General features: G+C 39.4%; 1 pseudogene; it reads right to left on the minus strand.

The window, feature by feature from the left end:
* Positions 1-2,085: 2,085 nt before the first annotated feature.
* Positions 2,086-6,071, minus strand: LOC112625194 (annotated as a pseudogene).
* Between the last annotated feature and the right edge of the window lie 2,499 nt (positions 6,072-8,570).

The raw sequence follows: 8,570 nt of genomic DNA on the forward strand, positions 1-8,570 counted from the left end.
TCGTTAGGTTTGAGAAAGACAATGTTGATGGCTTTGCAAAAACTTAGAGGATGAATCAGTTGACTCCATTCGGCAGTTCTTTTTCCTTGTTTTATTGTGAAAAATTTCAAACACACAGAAGAGACAAAAGAACAATATGATGAATACCTGTATACTCAGAACCTAGATTCGATTGTTAACATTATGCCATATTTGTTTTATATACTTTTTTTTTTTTTTTAACCTCCTGAGCCAGTTGAGAGTAAATTTCAGGCTTCACGACTTGTCACTGCTAAATACTCCAGTATGTGTATCTTAAACATAAGAACAGTTTAGAACTTTATGCTAACATCCAAGTGAGAGGTAATGAGTGCCTCAGCTAGGGCTGCAGCAATTCAAAGAAGGGGTTGAAGTGGGAGAAGTGTGGATTACTCATTTGTCAGCTACTTTCAGAAGATATTCTCTTAAGGTGATTTTTCGTATATTGTGATAAGGGCCTGGCACACTTTGCTTCGTACTGGTCAATGTGAACCCCAAGAAGGAGCCTAATTTATAATGGGCTTAAGCAAAATATAACTTGGGTGTAAAGTTAGTGTCAAAATGTAAGCACATACTCTATGTTCTTGTCTGATAAAACTTACACTGATATTGATGCTTCTTTTTATTAACAAGAATAATGTATAGTTTTCAGTTACTGGACACATATAATGTCTTGAGTATTGTTGTAGACATATTATACATATCAGTACCACTACTGATAATAATAATAAAGGGAGAATTGATTGTTAATTCTATTGCTTCAGAAATTTGGACCAGTCATCACTTTCTTTTAAATTTCGACACTTTTCGACCTGCTGGTGGAGAGAATTATCTTTTGTGTTTTCAGTTCAAATTAGACATCTCCTAAGTGTGAGCATATCCAGTGCCCATTACCACCCAGATGAATTAGCCTTGTTTGGAGAAATGGCTGATTCCAGATTTTGAGGAAGAAAAGTCTCGGTTTAACCTGAAATATTTTATTGACTAGGTAACTATGAAAATGCTCAAATAATGATAGAGCTATCAAAAAACCAAGGAGCTGACTGAAAAGGGCTCCTATTAACCTAATTAGGTATAATTTGAACTTCAAAAACAATAGTAATTATACTGAAATATAACAAATATAAACATTTCTTGATTGCAAAGTGATATTAGGAAGAAAGAAAGAGAGGGAGGAAGATAAAGGAGAAAAGAAAAGCTTTTCTTTAAAGCAGAATGCCAGCTAATAAGTACAGAAAGAATTATAGAATTAGAAAATCTGTTTTGCAAACTTCCCGGTATAATAATTGATTTAGGTGAGAACCATCTCTGAATGCTAAAAACCATTCAGAGGTTTTTAGCAAGATTGTTGAAGGATGGGGTATTCACACAGTTTTGAAAAATCACACCATGTATTATTTATTAATTACGATGTGATAGAGTATGCCTTTGCAATGGAGAGATCTGGCAGTCACCATTGTCCCAAATCATCAAACTCCCCATTGCGACAATGGGTCAGGCTATTAGGTGCCTCTGGATGTGATGGAGTGGGAGGTACACAGCATAACCTAAGTAGAGTCCTTGCCAGAAATGTCTTGTCTAAATCCAATCATGAGGAAACTGTCAAATACATTCAGGAGATGGAACATTCTGTAGAACAATTGGCTTGGACTTGTCAAAGGATTTGGTGTCAGGAAGATCAGAGGGTCACAATGGAAGACTAAAGAAAGACAACATCCAAACGTAATGTGTGAGCTTGGCTGGATGCTGAATTTTAAACAGCTGTAAGAGACACTTTGAGGACAAGTGGGGCAATTTGAGTATGGCTAAGATGTTTAATGATGTTATTGAATTCACTTTTTTTTCCTTTTTAAGAAGTTGAATTTAACTTTCTGAAGTAATTACTTAGGAAGAAATGCAGAGGAGTTCCACAGAAACAGGTGACAACCAGAATGATATTCCATCAGCCAGATTTTTAAAATTCCTCCACTCTGAAATTTCTTTTTTGTCAGCTAAAACTATTTTCCGGGTCCGTTTCCTTAGGTGGGCCTTGTTCACATTCGGCATCATACTCAATGCTGATATTTATTATTTTGGTTTCATTTTCCGTTTTGCATCTTTATGTTTCTTCCGACAATCCATAGGCAGGTTGTCTGTTCCGGTGTCCCAAGAGTTCCTGCTAATATTACTTCCCGCTCCTCTCTAGAATAAATCAGAACCTGCCTGAAGTCCTTCATTATTCTTAGAGAGAAAGAAAAATCTAGTGGTCTCTTTCTCAGGTAATGATGCTTCTCCAGGACTGGACTTTCTGTGATCTGTTCCTTCAGTAACATCTTCCTCTTCGGAACTGCTGTCTTGGAAACACGGGTCTTTCTCGTCTCCAGAACCCGTCTGTTTCACCTCTGTGAGTCTCTTCCTTTATGTCTTTAGTGTCTGAATCAAAAAAGGAGAATGTGAACCTGCTGGGCTGCTCAGCCCCACTGCTCAGAGCTGCGGGGTCCTGGATTTCCTCAGGTTTCTCTTTGCCACACTCCTCATTCCAGGGTATGTCCTCTTCCTTTTCACTGGTATATTTTGAAGTTCGAAATATTTCTTTCAGATCCATAGCAATGTTATGATACCTTTCTTTGGACACCTCAGATAGCTTTTCAGCTTCCTCCCTTTTCTTTTTTTGTTTTTCTTTACTTTCTTCTGGTTTATCGTGTCTTTTTCTTTCATAAGTGGCACAGTCTTGCTTCGTTGGATCATAATGTATGCTGTCTTTAAATTTCTTAGCAGCTACTGATTCTTTGTAGAATTGCTTAAGTTGATTTGCAAAACACTTTGTACAACATTCAGGGCTTTCTTTTCTTCTTCAGCAGGCTCTCTTCTTCCTAGCAGTCTTCTTTTCATTTAACTCTTCCTGTTCCTCTTCACTGGCACTTTCTTGAAATCAAGAGTTCATGCAGAATCTGTCATCAGTGCCAAAGTGCGACTGTAAATCCATGAGCTTCTGTTCAGCTCTGCCCTCAAACTGAGGTTTAATTTTGAGCCTGTTACTGTTATCTTCAGAATCAGATTCCTCATCATCACTGCTATCAGGCAGCTTCCTCGATGTTTCACCCATAGACTCTTTCACCCATTCCTCTCCTGGACGGCTGTCCTCCTGAGTAGATATCTTCTCTGTTTCACATTCACTGTCAGAACTGAAGATGATGTGCGTTAGCTTATCCTCTGGATGACCATCCACGTTTGTCAGAGCATTGTGCACCAGCTTCTTCTGCACTTCTTTTGCTTTTTGCTTTGTTTCCAAGGCTGCCAAGTGCTTCTCATCATCTTCAGCATGCTTATCCTTACCACTCAGATCAGACGAATTACTAATAGAAAGTGAGAAGTCAGTTTTGATTTCCTCGGTGTCCTTGGATAAGACCTTTGGTGATTTCTCAAGAGATGTGAGGCTGCTTGAGTCAGACCTCTCTTCCTCTGAAGCTTCTGTCTTTGTTGGGACTATGGCAGCTGTCTTTGTCAAAGCCTATGTTGTGAGTCTTTGCACGAAGACTTAAGGACTTCTTACCTTCTAATGGCAATAAACTAGAAATAGAATTCTTACTTCTCTTTTCAGAACTGCTAGTGGACACTGCCTTGCGATCCTGGCTCTCAAAAGTGTCCTTTTCTTTTTTTTTGAGACGGAGTCTTGCTCTGTCGCCCAGGCTGGAGTGTGCAGTGGTGCTTCCTCAGTTCACTGCAAGCTCCGCCTCCCAGGTTCACGCCATTCTCCTGCCTCAGCCTCCCGAGTAGCTGGGACTACAGGTGCCCGCCACCACGCCTGGCTAATTTTTTTGTATTTTTAGTAGAGACGGGGTTTCACTGTGTTAGCCAGGATAGTCTCGATCTCCTGACCTCGTGATCTGCCCGCCTCAGCCTCCCAAAGTGCTGGGATTACAGTGTTCTGTCTTTCTTGAGGCTGAATATAGTTTAGGCCATTCGCCTTCTTTGCATGTTGGCATGGAGGCAGTTCACCTGAAAAGCCATTAACATATGGGGACCCATCTTCCATGGATATGATACTGGGATCCACATGTTTCATGGAATTCTGATCTTTATTAATATTGTTAGAGGCAACATTGTCTTTCAATGATTTTTTTTTAATTGACTCCTTTTCATATAAATGGACTCCTCCCTTGAAAACCTGGAATTTTGGCTTTAAGTTGTTTTCCTTTGGTTTCTGTTTGCCACAGGTGCTCTCCTCTCCTTCTAACAGGGAAGCCACAATGTCCTCAGGACAAACACACTGTCTGCGTCTGTGGAGGCCAGTGGGAGTGTTGGGGCTCTTGAAGCCTCTGTCAGACTTGCATTGTGTCATGGTTTCTGGTGCATCACTCTCAGTATCTTCATTTGGAACTTTCTGATCAGTGCCAGCCAATTGTTCCAAATCAGCTAAAGTAAGATTCATACGAAGGCAGTTTTTTTTTTTTTTTTTTTTTTTTTTTTTTAAATCATGGCATTATACTCCTTGTCTCCTTCGGAGTCAGCTAATTCTGATGCAGAATCAGCATCTTCACCGCTACTGCACTGAGAGGGAGATTTGTGATTAAGAGGCTTTAATCCATGACCGAGGGCTGACTCTACATTGCTTTTTCTTTTTTGTACTTTAATACAGTGATCAGAAAGCTCACAGATTTCTCTATTTTTGAAGGAAGTTTTCTTGTCTGTAGATTTTTCCAATTGTGAAAATGCTGTACTGTTTTTGACCTTAGCAACATTTTTTTTCATCGCAATGATTTCATCTGTATCTCCTGAGTCATACTCACAATCGTTTCTAATAATATCATCACTGTCATGGTAAGAGACATTAGTTTTGATACCTAAACCTATTGAAGAATGCAATTTGTGAACTCCTGATTTGAAATCATCCCTTACAACTCCAAAGGGATCATTTTCAGATTCATTTATTGAGGGCTGTACAGTTCTCTATAAGTTTTCCTCTTTTGCAATCATCATTCTTAATTCATCTTCAGAATCAATATCATCATTAGAAATGCTATTTCTCTTCTTGGCAGTTTCCAAGCCAGAAGTCTTAAAAGGTAGATTTTTAAGTTTCTGAGTATCAGAAACAGGTACAGGAGGTGATTTAGAAGAAGTAATGCAATCACAAGTTCTTTTCTGTGCAGCCTGTTGCTGTGTTAAGGGTGGTATCTCTATGACCCACCTGGGCCTTGGACTCATGGTCAGAGACCCAGTGGAATTCTCATTCCTCTGCACTTTTATCATCTTCTTGGGAGGGCTGTGGAAGTCAGAGAAGTCTCCTCACCATTTCTTACTTATAGGGTAATTCCCTCCTTCCAATTCCCAAGTCAAGCTGGATATAGGAACGGTGTTTGTGAAATCCTCCCCTATCTTCTTTAGGTTGTGGTAGGATTTTGAGGGATCATATTTTATAATTTTATATTTATGATACTTTTTAAGGTGAAGAACAAGTAACACTCTTCTGAATTTGCTCACAACCCAATTCTTATACCCTGGCACAGCTTTCATATGGAATTCCACTCCTCCTATCTTTTCTAACAAGTTGGTGTTACCTGTTGTTGATTTTCCTTTCTTAGCTTTTGCTGCTTCTTTCTCTTGGGCCAATCTGTGCAAAAAGTTTTCTTTTGCTAGTTGAATTTGTAATGCTCCACCTTTCCATTTTGTTTTATTTAGAACAGACATACATTTTTTCAGGTCTGCTTCTGCTACACTGATGTTGATATATGCAAAGATTTTCTGTGGGTTTCCTTGGTCATCTTTCCGTGTGATGATCTCCACATCCGAAACCTTTGCAAATCTGTTGAACTGATTTTGTAGGTCTGTCTCAGAAATGTCCTGGCCAAGGCCACCCACATAAAGGTGCTTCATTTCTCTGTTCACTTTCATGAAGGCTGGGCATATACTTGGTGTGTTTTAGTGTGAAAAGTAATTTTCTCAGCCTTGTTTCTCCGAGAAGACCCAGAGACGTAAAGAGAGAGGCTTGGAAACTGCCTTGTGATTCTCATGCCCCAAACCCACTCCTCACCATGTCATCACCTACAGCCAGCACTGCTGCAGCCCCTGACTTCACTTTTTAAAAGGCCTGGTAGGCCGGGTGTGGTGGCTCATGCGTGTAATCCCAGCACTTTTGGAGGCCGAGGCAGGTGAATCATCTGAGGTCAGGAGTCTGAGAGCAGCCTGACCAACGTGGTGAAGCCCCGTTTCTACTAAAAATACAAAAATTAGCCAGGCGTGGTCGTGGGCGCCTGTAATCCCAGCTACTCAGGAGGCTAAGGCAGGAGAATTGCTTGAACCCAGGAGGCGGAGGTTGCAGTGAGCCGAGATTACGCCACTGCACTCCAGCCTGAGCGATAAGAGTGAAACTCCGTCTCAAACAAACAAACAAACAAACAAACAAATGCCTGGTAATGGTGTTAGGTTGTGTGAGAGAATGTCCTTGTTTGTGAGAGTTATGTGCTAAAATATTTAGGGATAAACTGTCATGTTGTTTCCAACGTACTTTAGGATGGCTTGACAGAAAGAGGTGTGTGTAGGTTCCCGTATTAGTCCTTTTGGGATGTTATTACAAAATACCATAGACTGGAGTGCTTATAAACAGCAGAAATCTATTTCTCACAGTTCAAGAGTCTGGGAAGTCCAAGATCAAGGCATCAGCAGATTTGGTGTCTGGTGAGAACCTACTTTCTGGTTCATAGATGCCACCTTTTCACTGTGTCCCTATGGGGTAAAAGAGATGAAGGGTCTTTTTCAGACCTCTTTTATAAGGGCGATAATTCCATTCATGTGGGTTCTACCTCCCCAAAGTTCTAACTACTAATATCATCATGCTGGGGGTTAGATATTTCAACATATGAATTTCAGGGGGACACAAACATTCCGACCATAGCAATACCTATATAGAGAGATGAAGCAGGAGCCACAAGATTATTAATAGTTGGTGTGTATAGGCAAGTGTATACCAATATTCACTAGACATTTCTTTAATTTTTGTGTAGATTTGAAATTTTTCAAAGTAAGAAAAATAGTATCTATGGGAATCAAGAGAAAATATTTTTCCCTCCACTTTTTATGCCTGTTGTCCTCTACACTTAGTAATTATTTCATGACATGAAAGCCCTGCTCTGATTTGTTAGTTTTGTCTGACGTATGGAGTTTAGTTCTGAGGACTTAGACTCACCCTATATCTCTGCAGGTGATCAGGATGTTGTAGAAACAGTGAATTTAGATTTCTTGGACACATTTTCTTTTGGGACTTTTCTTTGATTAATATGTGAAGTGACAGCAAGGGACCTTGTGAAGGTCTTGGTTCTTGTTATTCCCTGCAGCTGCAAGAGTGGGTTCCAGAAGGCCAGTGAAGAAATGTGGTAAATACATGGTACATTCCTTATGGTTCAGCAGAAGGCTTGAAAGATCTCTGGAACGATTTGGAAAGAAATATCTTGAGACTTTTTATATGCAAGTCTGTAAAAGCCATCATGTCAGTGCATTTTATAGCATTTTGTCTGCCTCCTTTCAGTGACAGATGTTGGAAGTCTTGGCATGGTAGTCATGCATTTTGAACTACCTGCATGGGGCATCTTGAGTTCCACATAAGAAAAGATGGTAGAGAGAAAAAAATTGGGGGTTGGGGCAGGGGCGAGGAGGATCATTTTCTTATAAATTTTATTTCTCCAAAGATAAGATAAAACTCAAATCATAACTTTGTAGTTATATACCTTTTGAAAAACTGATCAGTAAGTAACAATTTTATTAAACAATTGTTGAATAAAAGAGAAGGTGTGGTGCTATAAGATTCTTTGCTAAATGGAGTTTTTATATTAAAATTACAGATACAAATATTAGGTGATTTTTATTAATTGAATTCCTGATATGTGCTTCCTTTTAATATAATAACTTGACATTAGGAAACTTCTGTCCTTAAGAAACTCAAGAATACATTAGTGACTATCTTAATCATTTTAATGTTTCTATAAAGGGAGAATATCTGACTTTTATGTTTTTACTGAGTTTGAGAAGTATTTGGGGGATTCTAATTCTCATAAGGGTCTTTGACTTCCAGTTTTCCTTCTCTTAAGAGCAAGGACACAGCAGATTGAAGATTAATGATGGTCTGGAGGGAGCTGGGATATGCAGATTGTATTCAATGTCATTGAAGAAATGTGCTTTGAGTATCCACCATGTACCAGGCATGGTGCCAATGCAGATAAAAATGCAAGAGAGGCCATTTCACAGAATCTATTTGTTGACTGTCAATGACACAAGAACATGTGTTTGGAGGCGCTTGGCTATTTTTGCTGGGATGGTCTTCATGGATGGACATTACTATTCTCTTTCTGTTTTAAATCCATAGACAAGAAAGCCCTGACCAACCCCTTCTTGGACTATTCCAATTTTGTCTCACATAATTTATTGGGGAAAATGAGTTCCATATGTTTAGTAAAGTTGTTCCAGAACTACCTCCTTTCTGGCTCATGTTTAGTATTTTGGGATTTGGTGGCTGTGTTTATGGTCAACAAAAGCATGATCTTCATCACTTTTATGTCTTCTTTAAAACACACCTCTTCCAC

This window comes from Theropithecus gelada, chromosome 5 (genome assembly GCF_003255815.1).
Source record: "Theropithecus gelada isolate Dixy chromosome 5, Tgel_1.0, whole genome shotgun sequence".
Lineage (NCBI taxonomy): Eukaryota > Metazoa > Chordata > Mammalia > Primates > Cercopithecidae > Theropithecus > Theropithecus gelada.